Below are 12,710 nucleotides of genomic sequence, written 5' to 3'. Positions count from 1 at the left end.
TCAGTTTGTCGTACTGTGGGGGCTTGTGTGTTGCTGTGGTGCTGTAAGATATGCCACTAGTATTCAGATACCAGCAGGGTCACCCATAGAGGACAGGTTTCAGCTGAGCTTCCACACTAAGAAAGACTAGGAAGAAGAACCCGGCAGTCTACTCCAGAAAAGCATTAGCCAGTGAAAACCTTATGAATAGCAACAGAACATTGTCTGATATAGTGCTGGAACATGAGCCTCCCAGGTTGGAAGGCACTCAAAAGATAACCGGGGGAGAGCTACCTCCTCAAAGTAGAGTTGACCTTAATGACATGGATTGAGTAAAGCTTTCGGGACCTTCATTTGCTGATGTGGTACGACTCAAAATGAGAAGAAACAGCTGCAAACATCCATTAAAAACCGGAACCTGGAATGTACAAAGTATGAATCTAGGAAAATTGGAAATCATCAAAAATGAAATGGAGAGGAGGCGGGGCCAAGATGGCAGACTAGGTGGATGCTACTGCGGATCCCTCTTGCAACAAAGACTCGGAAAAACAAGTGAATCGATCACATACATAACAATCTACGAACTCTGAACAACAAACACAGATTTAGAGACGGAGAACGAACAAATACGGGGAGACAGCGATTGTTTTCAGAGCCAGGAGCCAGCGTACCAGTCAGCGGATTTTCTGGAAAAACTAGTTTCCCAGTGATGGCTCGGAGACAGCAGTCCATATCAAACCACATAAAGAAGCAGACCATGACAGCTTCTCCAACCCCCAAACAAAAGAATCAAAATCTGTCCCAAATGAAGATACAATCCTGGAATTATCAGATACAGAATATAAAAAACTAATTTACAGAATGCTTAAAGACATCACAAATGAAATTAGGATAACTGCAGAAAAAGCCAAGGAACACACTGATAAAACTGTTGAAGAACTCAAAAAGATTATTCAAGAACATAGTGGAAAAATTAATAAGTTGCAAGAATCCATAGAGAGACAGCATGTAGAAATCCAGAAGATTAACAGTAAAATTACAGAACTAGATAACGCAATAGGAAGTCAGAGGAGCAGACTCGAGCAATTAGAATGCAGACTGGGACATCTGGAGGACCAGGGAATCAACACCAACATAGCTGAAAAAAAATCAGATAAAAGAATTTAAAAAAATGAAGAAACCCTAAGAATCATGTGGGACTCTATCAAGAAGGATAACTTGCGAGCGATTGGAGTCCCAGAACAGGGAGGGGGGACAGAAAACACAGAGAAAATAGTTGAAGAACTCCTGACACAAAACTTCCCTGACATCATGAAAGACGAAAGGATATCTATCCAAGATGCTCATCGAACCCCATTTAAGACTGATCCAAAAAGAAGAACACCAAGACATATTATCATCAAACTTGCCAAAACCAAAGATAAACAGAAAATTTTAAAAGCAGCCAGGGAGAAAAGAAAGGTTTCCTTCAAGGGAGAATCAATAAGTTCAGACTGCTCAGCAGAAACCATGCAGGCAAGAAAGGAATGGGACAACGTATAGAGAGCACTGAAGGAGAAAAACTGCCAGCCAAGGATCATATATCCAGCAAAACTCTCTCTGAAATATGAAGGCGAAATTAAGATATTTACAGATAAACACAAGTTTAGAGAATTTACTAAAACCAAACCAAGGCTACAAGAAATGCTAAAGGAGATTGTTTGGTCAGATGACCAATAATATCAGGTACCAGCACAATACAAGGTCACAAAACAGAACGTCCTGATATCAACGCAACTCAAATAGGGAAAGCATAAAAACAAACAAATTAAGATTAATTCTAAAAAAATTAATCAATTAATTAAATAATACACATAACAGGGAATCATGGAAGTCAATAGGTAAAAGATCACAATAATCAAAAAGAGGGACTAAATACAGGAGGCATTGAACTGCCAGATGGAGAGTGATACAAAGCGATATAGAACGATACAAGTTAGGTTTTTACTTAGAAAAATAGGGGTAAATAATAATGTAACCACAAAAAGGAATATCAACTCCATAACTCAAGAAAAAAGCCAAGAAAAACGTAACGACTCAACTAACATAAAGTTAAACATTATGAAAATGAGGATCTCACAATTTACTAAGAAAAACGTCTCAGCACAAAAAAGTATGTGGAAAAATGAAATGGCCAACAACACACATGAAAAGGCACCAAAATGACAGCACTAAAAACTTATTTATCTATAATTACGCTGAATGTAAATGGACTAAATGCACCAGTAAAGAGACAGAGAATCACGGACTGGATAAAGAAACACGATCCATCTATATGCTGCCTACAAGAGACACACCTTAGACTTAGAGACACAAACAAACTAAAACTCAAAGGATGGAAAAAATATATCAAGCAAACAATAAGCAAAAAAGAAGAGGAGTAGCAATATCAATTTCTGACAAAATAGACTTTAGACTTAAATCCACCACAAAGGATAAAGAAGGACACTACATAATGATAAAAGGGACAATTGATCAGGAAGACATAACCATATTAAACATTTACGCACCCAATGACAGGGCTGCAAGATACATAAATCAAATTTTAACAGAATTGAAAAGTGAGATAGACACCTGCACATTTATAGTAGGAGACTTCAACACACCACTTTCGGAGAAGGACAGGACATCCAGTAAGAAGCTCAATAGAGACACGGGAGACCTAATTACTACAATCAACCAACTTGACCTCATTGACTTATACAGAACTCTCCACCCAACTGCTGCAAAATATACTTTTTTTCTAGCGCACATGGAACATTCTCTAGAATAGACCACATATTAGGTCATAAAACAAATCTTTGCAGAGTCCAAAAACATCGAAATATTACAAAGCATCTTCTCAGACCACAAGGCAATGAAACTAGAAATCAATAACAGAAAAACTAGGGAAAAGAAATCAAATACTTGGAAAATGAACAACACCCTTATGAAAAAAGACTGGGTTATAGAAGACATTAAGGAGGGAATAAGGAAATTCATAGAAAGCAACGAGAATGAAAATACTTCCTATCAAAACCTCTGGGACACAGCAAAAGCAGTGCTCAGAGACCAATTTATATCGATAAATGCACACATACAAAAAGAAGAAAGAGCCAAAATCAGAGAACTGTCCCGACAACTTGAACAAATAGAAAGTGAGCAACAAAAGAACCCATCAGACACCAGAAGAAAACAAATAATAAAAATTAGAGCTGAACTAAATGAATTAGAGAACAGAAAAACAATTGAAAGAATTAACAAAGCCAAAAGCTGGTTCTTTGAAAAAATTAACAAAATTGATAAACCATTGGCTAGACTGACTAAAGAAATACAGGAAAGGAAACAAATAACCCGAATAAGAAACGAGAAGGACCACATCACAACAGAACCAAATGAAATTAAAAGAATCTTTTCGGATTACTACAAAAAATTGTACTCTAACAAATTTGAAAACCTAGAAGAAATGGATAAATTCTTGGAAAAACACTACCTACCTAAACTAACACATTCAGAAGTAGAACAACTAAATAGACCCATAACAAAAAAAGAGATTGAAACGGTAATCAAAAAACTTCCAACAAAAAAAAGTCCCGGCCCGGACAGCTTCACTGCAGAGTTCTACCAAACCTTCAGAGAAGACTTAACACCATTACTACTAAAGGTATTTCAAAGCATAGAAAAAGACGGAATACTACCCAACTCATTCTATGAAGCTACCATCTCCCTGATACCAAAACCAGGTAAAGACATTACAAAAAAAGAAAATTATAGACCTATATCCCTCATGAACATAGATGCAAAAATCCTCAACAAAATTCTAGCCGATAGAATCCAACAACACATCAAAAAAATAATTCACCCTGATCAAGTGGGATTTATACCAGGTATGCAAGGCTGGTTTAATATCAGAAAAACCATTAATGTAATCCATCACATAAATAAAACAAAAGATAAAAACCACATGATCTTATCAATTGATGCAGAAAAGGCGTTTGACAAAGTTCAACACCCATTTATGATAAAAACTCTTACCAAAATAGGAATTGAAGGAAAATTCCTCAACATAATAAAGGGCATCTATGCAAAGCCAACGACTCGATGGCACTAGTTTTTTTTTTTTTTTTTTTATGCAAAGCCAAGAGCCAATATCACTCTAAATGGAGAGAACCTGAAAGCATTTCCCTTGAGAACGGGAACCAGACAAGGATGCCCTTTATGACCGCTCTTATTCAACATCGTACTTGAAGTCCTAGCCAGGGCAATTAGGCTAGACAAAGAAATAAAGGGTATCCAGATTGGCAAGGAAGAAGTAAAGCTATCACTATTTGCAGATGACATGATCGTATACATGGAAAACCCTAAGGAATCCTCCAGAAAACTACTGAAACTAATAGAAGAGTTTGGAAGAGTCTCAGGTTATAAAATAAACATACAAAAATCACTTGGATTCCTCTACATCAACAAAAAGAACACCGAAGAGGAAATAACCAAATCAATACCATTCACAGTAGCCCCCGAGAAGATAAAATACTTAGGAATAAAACTTACCAAGGATGTAAAAGACCTATACAAAGAAAACTACAAAGCTCTACAACAAGAAATTCAAAAGGACATACTTAAGTAGAAAAACATACCCTGCTCATGGATAGGAAGACTTAACATAGTAAAAATGTCTATTCTACCAAAAGCCATCTATACATTTAACGCACTTCCGATCCAAATTCCAATGTCATATTTTAAGGGGATAGAGAAACAAATCACCAATTTCATATGGAAGGGAAAGAAGCCCCGGATAAGCAAAGCATTACTGAAAAAGAAGAAGAAAGTGGGAGGCCTCACTCTACCTGATTTCAGAAGCTATTATACAGCCACAGTAGTCAAAACAGCCTGGTACTGGTACAACAACAGGCACATAGACCAATGGAACAGAATTGAGAACCCAGACATAGATGCATCCACGTATGAGCAGCTGATATTTGACAAAGGACCAGTGTCAGTTAATTGGGGAAAAGATTGTCTTTTCAACAAATGGTGCTGGCATAACTGGATATCCATTTGCAAAAAAATGAAACAGGACCCATACCTCACACCATGCACAAAAACTAGCTCCAAGTGGATCAAAGACCTAAACATAAAGACTAAAATGATAAAGATCATGGAAGAAAAAATAGGGACAACCCTAGGAGCCCTAATACAAGGCATAAACAGAATACAAAACATTACCAAAAATGATGAAGAGAAACCAGATAACTGGGAGCTCCTAAAAATCAAACACCTATGCTCATCTAAAGTCTTCACCAAAAGAGTAAAAAGACCACCTACAGATTGGGAAAGAATTTTCAGCTATGACATCTCCGAGCAGCGCCTGATCTCTAAAATCTACATGATTCTGTCAAAACTCAACCACAAAAAGACAAACAACCCAATCAAGAAGTGGGCAAAGGAGATGAACACACATTTCAGTAAAGAAGATATTCAGGCAGCCAGCAGATACATGAGAAAATGCTCTCGATCATTAGCCATTAGAGAAATGCAGATTAAAACTACGATGAGATTCCATCTCACACCAACTAGGCTGGCATTAATCCAAAAAACACAAAATAATAAATGTTGGAGAGGCTGCGGAGAGATTGGAACTCTCATACACTGCTGGTGGGAATGTAAAATGGTACAACCACTTTGGAAATCCATCTGGCGTTATCTTAAACAGTTAGAAATAGAACTACCATACAACCCAGAAATCCCACTCCTCGGAATATACCCTAGAGATACAAGAGCCTTCACACAAACAGATATATGCACACCCATGTTTATTGCAGCTCTGTTTACAATAGCAAAAAGCTGGAAGCAACCAAGGTGTCCATCAACGGATGAATGGGTAAATAAATTGTGGTATATTCACACAATGGAATACTACGCATCGATAAAGAACAGTGACGAATCTCTGAAACATTTCATAACGTGGAGGAACCTGGAAGGCATTATGCTGAGCGAAATTAATCAGAGGCAAAAGGACAAATATTGTATAAGACCACTATTATAAGATCTTGAGAAATAGAAAAAACTGAGAAGAATACATACTTTTGTGGTTACGAAGGGGGAGGGAGAGAGGGAGGGAGAGGGTTTTTTATTGATCAATCAGTAGATAAGAACTGCTTTGGGTGAAGGGAAAGACAACACTCAATACAAGGAAGGTCAGCCCAATTGGACTGGACTAAAAGCAAAGAAGTTTCTGGGATAAAATGAATGCTTCAAAGGTCAGCGGAGCAGGGGCGGGGGCCTGGGGAACATGGTTTGAGGGGACTTCTAAGTCAATTGGCAAAATAATTCTATTATGAAAACATTCTGCATCCCACTTTGAAATGTGGCACCTGGGGTCCTAAATGCCAACAAGGGGCCATCTAAGATGCATCAATTGGTCTCAACCCACCTGGAGCAAAGGAAAATGAAGAACACCAAGGTCACACGACAACTAAGAACCCAAGAGACAGAAAGGGCCACATGAACCAGAGACCTACATCATCCTGAGACCAGAAGAACTAGTTGGTGCCTGGCCACAATCGATGTCTGCCCTGTCAGGGAGCACAACAGAGAACTCCTGAGGGAGCAGGAGATCAGTGGGATGCAGACCCCAAATTCTCATAAAAAGACCATACTTAATGGTCTGACTGCGACTAGAGGAATCCCGGCGGCAATGCTCCCCAGACCTTCTGTTGGCACAGGACAGGAACCATCCCCGAAGACAACTCATCAGACATGAAAGGGACTGGTCAGCGGGGGGGAGAGAGATGCTGATGAAGAGTGAGCTAATTAAATCAGGTGAACACTTGAGAGTGTGTTGGCAACTCTTGACTGGAGGGGGGATGGGAAGATAGAGAGAGAGGGAAGATGGCAAAATTGGCACAAAACGAGAGACTGAAAGGGCTGACTCAAGAGGGGGAGAGCAAGTGGGAGAAGGGAGTAAGATGTATGTAAACTTACATGTGACAGACTGAATGGATTTGTAAATGTTCACTTGAAGCTTAATAAAAGTTAATTAAAAAAAATGAAATGGAGCACATGAACATCGATATTCTAGTCATTAGTGAGCTGAAATGGACTGGTATTGGCCATTTTCAATCAGACAATCATATAGTCTACTATGCTGGGAATGACAGCTCAAAGAGGCATGGTGTTGCATTCATCGTCAGAAAGAATGTTTCAAGATCTATCCTGAAGTACAATGCTGTCAGTGATAGGATAATATCCATATGCCTACAAGGAAGACCAATTAATACAACTATCATTCAAATTTATGCACCAACCACTAGGGCCAAAGATGAAGAAATAGAAGAATTTTATCAGCTGCTGCAGTCTGAAATCGATCAAACATGCAATCAAGATTCATTGATAATTACTGGGAATTGGAAGGAGAAAGTTGGAAACAAAGAAGAAGGATCAGTAGTTGGAAAATATGCCCTTGGTGATAGAAACAATGCTGGAGATGGAATGATAGAATTTTGCAAGACCAACGACTTCTCCATTGCAAATACCTTCTTTCAGCAACATAAATGGCGACTATACCCATGGACTTTGCCAAATGCAACACGCAGAAATCGAATGACTACATCTGTGGAAAAAGATGATGGAAAAGATCAATATCATCACTCAGAACAAGGCCAGGGGCTGACTGTGGAACAGACCATCAATTGCTCATATGCAAGTTCAAGCCGAAATTGAAGAAAATCAGAGCAAGTCCATGAGAGCCAAAATATGACCTTAAGTGTATCCCACCTGACTTTAGAGACCGTCTCAAGAATACATTTAACACATTGAATACTAGTGACCGAAGACCAGATGAGTTGTGGAATGACATCAAGGACATCATCCATGAAGAAAGCAAGAGGTTACTGAAAAGATAGGAAAGAAAGAAAAGACCAAGGTGGATGTCAGAGGAGACTCTGAAACTTGCTCTTCAGCATCGAGCAGCTAAAGCAAAAGGAAGAATTGATGAAGTAAAAGAACTGAACAGAAGATTTCAAAGGGCCTCTCAAGAAGACAAAATAAAGTATTATAATGACATGTGCAAAGAGCTGGAGGTAGAAAACCAAAAGGGAAGAACATGCTGGGTGTTTCTCAAGCTGAAAGAACTGAAGAAAAAATTCATGCCTCAAGTTGCAATAGTGAAGGATTCCATGGGGAAAATATTAAAAGACACAGGAAGCATCAAAAGAAGATGGAAGGAATACACAGAGTCATTATACCAAAAATAATTAGTCAATATTCAACCATTTCAAGAGGTGGCATATGATCAGACACCGATGGTACTGAAGGAAGAAATCCAGGCTGCTCTGAAGGCATTGGTGAAAAACAAAGCTCCAGGAATTGATGGAATATCAATTGAGATGTTTCAACAAACATGCAGTGCTGGAGGTGCTCAACCGTCTATGCCAAGAAATATGGAAGAGAGCTTCCCGGCCAAATGACTGGAACAGGTCCATATTTATGCCTATTCCCAAGAAAGGTGATCCAAAACCGAAGTAGGAAATTATAGAACAATATAATTAATATCACAAGCAAGCAAAATTTTGCCGAAGATCATTCAAAAACGGCTGCAGCAATATATCGACAGGAAACTGCCAGAAATTCAGACCAATGTCAGAAGAGGACATGGAACCAGAGATATCATTGCTGATGTCAGATGGATCTGGCTGAAAGCAGAGAATACCAGAAGGATGTTTCCCTTTGTTTTATTGACTATGCAAAGGCATTCGACTGTGCGGATCATAACAAACTATGGATAACGCTGTGAAGAATGGGAGTTCCAGAACACTTAATTATGCTCATGAGGAAATTTTACATAGATCAAGAGGCAGTTGTTCGGATAGAATAAGGGGATACTGATAGGTTTAAAGTCAGGAAAGGTGTGCATCAGGGTTGTATTCTTTCACCATACGTATTTAATCTCTATGCTGAACAAATAATTCGAGAAGCTGAACTATATGAAGAAGAACGTGGCATCAGGATTGGAGGAAGACTCATTAACAACCTGGGTTATGCAGATGACACAACCTTGCTTGCTGAAAGTGAAGAGGACTTGAAGCACTTACTAATGAAGATCAAAGACCACGGCCTTCAGTATGGACTGCACCTCAACATAAAGAAAACAAAAATCCTCACAACTGGACCAATGAGCAACATCATGATAAACGGAGAAAAGATTGAAGTTGTCAAGGATTTCATTTTACTTGGATCCACAATCAACACCCATGAAAGCAGCAGTCAAGAATCAAAAGAGGCATTGTATTGGGCAAATCTACTGCAAAGGACCTCTTCAAAATGTTGAAGAGCAAAGATGTCACCTTGAAGACTAAGGTGTGCCTGACCCAAGCCATAGTATTTTCAATCATGTCACACGCATGTGAAAGCTGCACAATGAATAAGGAAGACTGAAGAAGAGTTGACGCCTTTGAATTGTGGTGTTGACGAAGAACATTGAATATACCATGGACTGCCAAAAGAGGGAACAAACCTGTCTTGGAAGAAGTGAGGCCAGGGTGCTCCTTAGAGGGAAGGATGGCAAGACTGCATCTTATATACTTTGGACATGTTGTCAGGAGGGATCAGTGTCTGGAGAAGGACATCATGCTTGGCAGAGTACAGGGTCAGCTGAAAGAAGAAGACCCTCAATGTGGTGTATTGACACAGTGGCTGCAACAATGAGCTCAAGCATAACAACGATTGTAAGGGTGGCGCAGGACCGGGCAGTGTTTCGTTCTGTTGTGCATAGGGTCGCCATGAGTCGGAACCGACTCGATGGCACCTAACAACAACAACAACATAAGAATTCCAGATTATTTATTTACACAAATTGACAAATTGATTCTAAAATTCATGTGGAATTACTAGGGACACAGAATAAGCAAAACTATCTTGAAAAAGGAGAAAGGAGAACTCACACTTCTTGATTTCAAACTTACTACAAAGCAACAGTAATCAAGATAATGTGGTAAAAAAAAACTAGCACAAAAATAGACATATAGATCAATAGATTAGAAATGAAAGTTTAGAAATTAACCCATATGTATATATGATATGTATCTATCTATCTATCTATATACACACACACATATATGTAGAGCTCATCTCAACAAAGGTGCCAAGATCACCCAATGGGGGAAGAATGGTCTTTTTGATAAATGGTGCTAGGACAAATGGATAGCCACATGCAAAAGGATAAAATACAACGATTACCTCAAATGAGATTAAAAAAAAAAACTCAAAGTGGATCAAGGGACTGAACGTAAGAAGTAAAACTGAAATGCTTAGAAAACATAGGGACAAATCTTGACCTTAGATTTTGCAAAAGATTCTTAAATGTAGACCAAAAGCACATGCAAACAAGGAAAAAAATAGATAAATTGAATTTGAAAACACATTAAAGAAGTGAAAACCCATAGAATTAGAGAAAGTATTTGCAAATCAAATATATTTCATATAGTTTTATTCCAAAATAAACAGACAAATAACCATTTAAAAAGAGAATAAAAGACTTGAATAGACATTTCCACAAAGAAGAAATGCACAGGAAAAAAGATACTCAACATTATTAGTCATCAGGGAAATGCAAATCAAAACTTCAGTGAGATACCACTTCATTCCCACTAGGATAGCTCCTATTTAAAAAAAAATAAAAAAGCATATGTTGGTGAAAATGTGGAGAAATTAAAAATTTTGTGTATTCCTAATGGGAATGTGAAATTGTTGCCAGCACCTCTTCACATTTAATTGAAGGAGGTTCTTGCCTTTCACAGATCAAGAATGAACAGGTGAGGCATGGGGAATTTTCCATACAAGCAAAGCTTTTTTAAAAGAGGCTTGCAAGAGGAGATGAGGAGGGCCTAGGCAACACTTACTGCCATCACCCTGAACTAAGAGCTTGCATAGGTTTTTAAAGGTTTTTGAGTGGGGAAAGGATTTATGTTTATTCATGGGCATAGGCGGGGTTTTCCAGGAAGTGGCCCATTTGGGTGGGGATATGTTAATTAAGGTGCACATGCAGTGGTTTTCTAAGATAGTTCCAGTCTCCCGGGCTTCTGGGGTTCATAGCAGGACTTATTATGAAGTGCTGCTCCCCCAGTTCGGTTCCCCGGATTCAGCTTTAGCTCTCTGTTGCCCCTGGTGGAAGATCACATAGCGGTCAGAGGTGGATGTTCTGCGCATGTCCCTAGGGCTGGTTCCATCTGGTTGCTTTTGAAAAAAGACAGCTTTGAGGAAATCTGTGAGCTCTATCATTAGGCTGCTTCGACTCATTGTTCCAGGATGCGTTTTGTCTGTTGTTGTTCGTTCCTTATCTATTTGCAGCTTCGGTTACTACAAGGTTAGAGCTGACCTCAGGTGCCTCTGGATCCCCTGTCTTAAAATGGTACAGCCATTTTGGAAAATATTCTGGTAGTCCCTCAAATTATTAAACTTAGTTACCGTATGACCCTGTAATTGCATTCCTAGGTATATATCTAAAAAAAGAAAACATATATCCATGCAAAAATTATAAACAAATGTTTACAGCAGCATCTCAAATAGCTATGAAGTAACAAATGGATAAAAAAAAAATGTGACATATCTGTACAATGGAATGTTATTTGGCCATAAGAATGAATGAAGTAATGCTACCGGCTACAACATGGGTGAACCCTGTAAATATTATGCTAAGTGAGAAGAGTCAGTCACTAGAGACCATATATTACATGATTCTATTTCAAAGAAATGTCCAGAACTGGGGAATCTATAGAGTTTTCTCAGGGCTGGGAGTGGGAGCGGAATGAGAGGATTGTTGTTGTTGTTAGGTGCCACTGAGTTGATTCCAACTCATAGGGCAATATGCACAACAGAACGAAACACTGCCTGGTCCTGCGCCATGCTCACAATGGTTATGCTTTAGCCAATTGTTGCAGCCACTGTGTCAGTCCATCTCATCGAGAGTCTTCCTCTTTTTGACTGACCCTCTCCTTTACCAAGCATGATGTCCTTCTCCAGGGACTGATCCCTCCTGATAACATGTCCAAAGTGTGTGAGACCTAGTCTCACCATTCTTGCTTCTAAGGAGCATTCTGGTTGTACTTCTCCCAAGACAGATTTGTTTGTTCTTTGGCACTCCGTGGAATATTCAATATTCTTCACCAACATCACAATTCAAAGGCATCTATTCTGCTCTGGCCTTCCTTATTCATCATCCAGCTTTAACATGCATATGAGGCGATTGAAAACACCATGGTTTGGGTCAGGCACACTTTAGTCTTCAAGGTGACATATTTGCTTTTCAACACTTGAAAAGGTCTTTTGCAGCAGATTTTCCCACTGCAATGCATCTTTTGATTTCTTGACTGCTGCTTCTGTGGGTTTTGATTGTGAATCCAAGTAAAATGAAATTCTTGACAACTTCAGTCTTTTCCCCATTTATCATGATGTGGCTTACTGGTCCAGTTGTGAGAATTTTTGTTTTCTTTATGTTGAGGTGTAATCCACACTGAAGGCTGTGGTCTTTGATCTTCATCAGTAAGTGCTTCAAGTCCTCTTCACATTCAACAAGCAAGGTTGTGTCATCTGCATATTGCAGGTTGTTAATGAGTCTTCCTCCAATCCGGATGCCCATTCTTCTCCATATAGTCCAGCTTCTCGGATTATTTGCTCCACATACAGATTGAATAGTTACGGTGAAAGTATACAACACT

The sequence above is a fragment of the Elephas maximus genome, chromosome 3 (genome assembly GCF_024166365.1).
Source record: "Elephas maximus indicus isolate mEleMax1 chromosome 3, mEleMax1 primary haplotype, whole genome shotgun sequence".
NCBI classification, from domain to species: Eukaryota; Metazoa; Chordata; class Mammalia; order Proboscidea; family Elephantidae; genus Elephas; species Elephas maximus.
The sequence above is the reverse complement of the archived record's forward strand: the minus strand, read 5'-3'. Positions refer to the sequence as shown.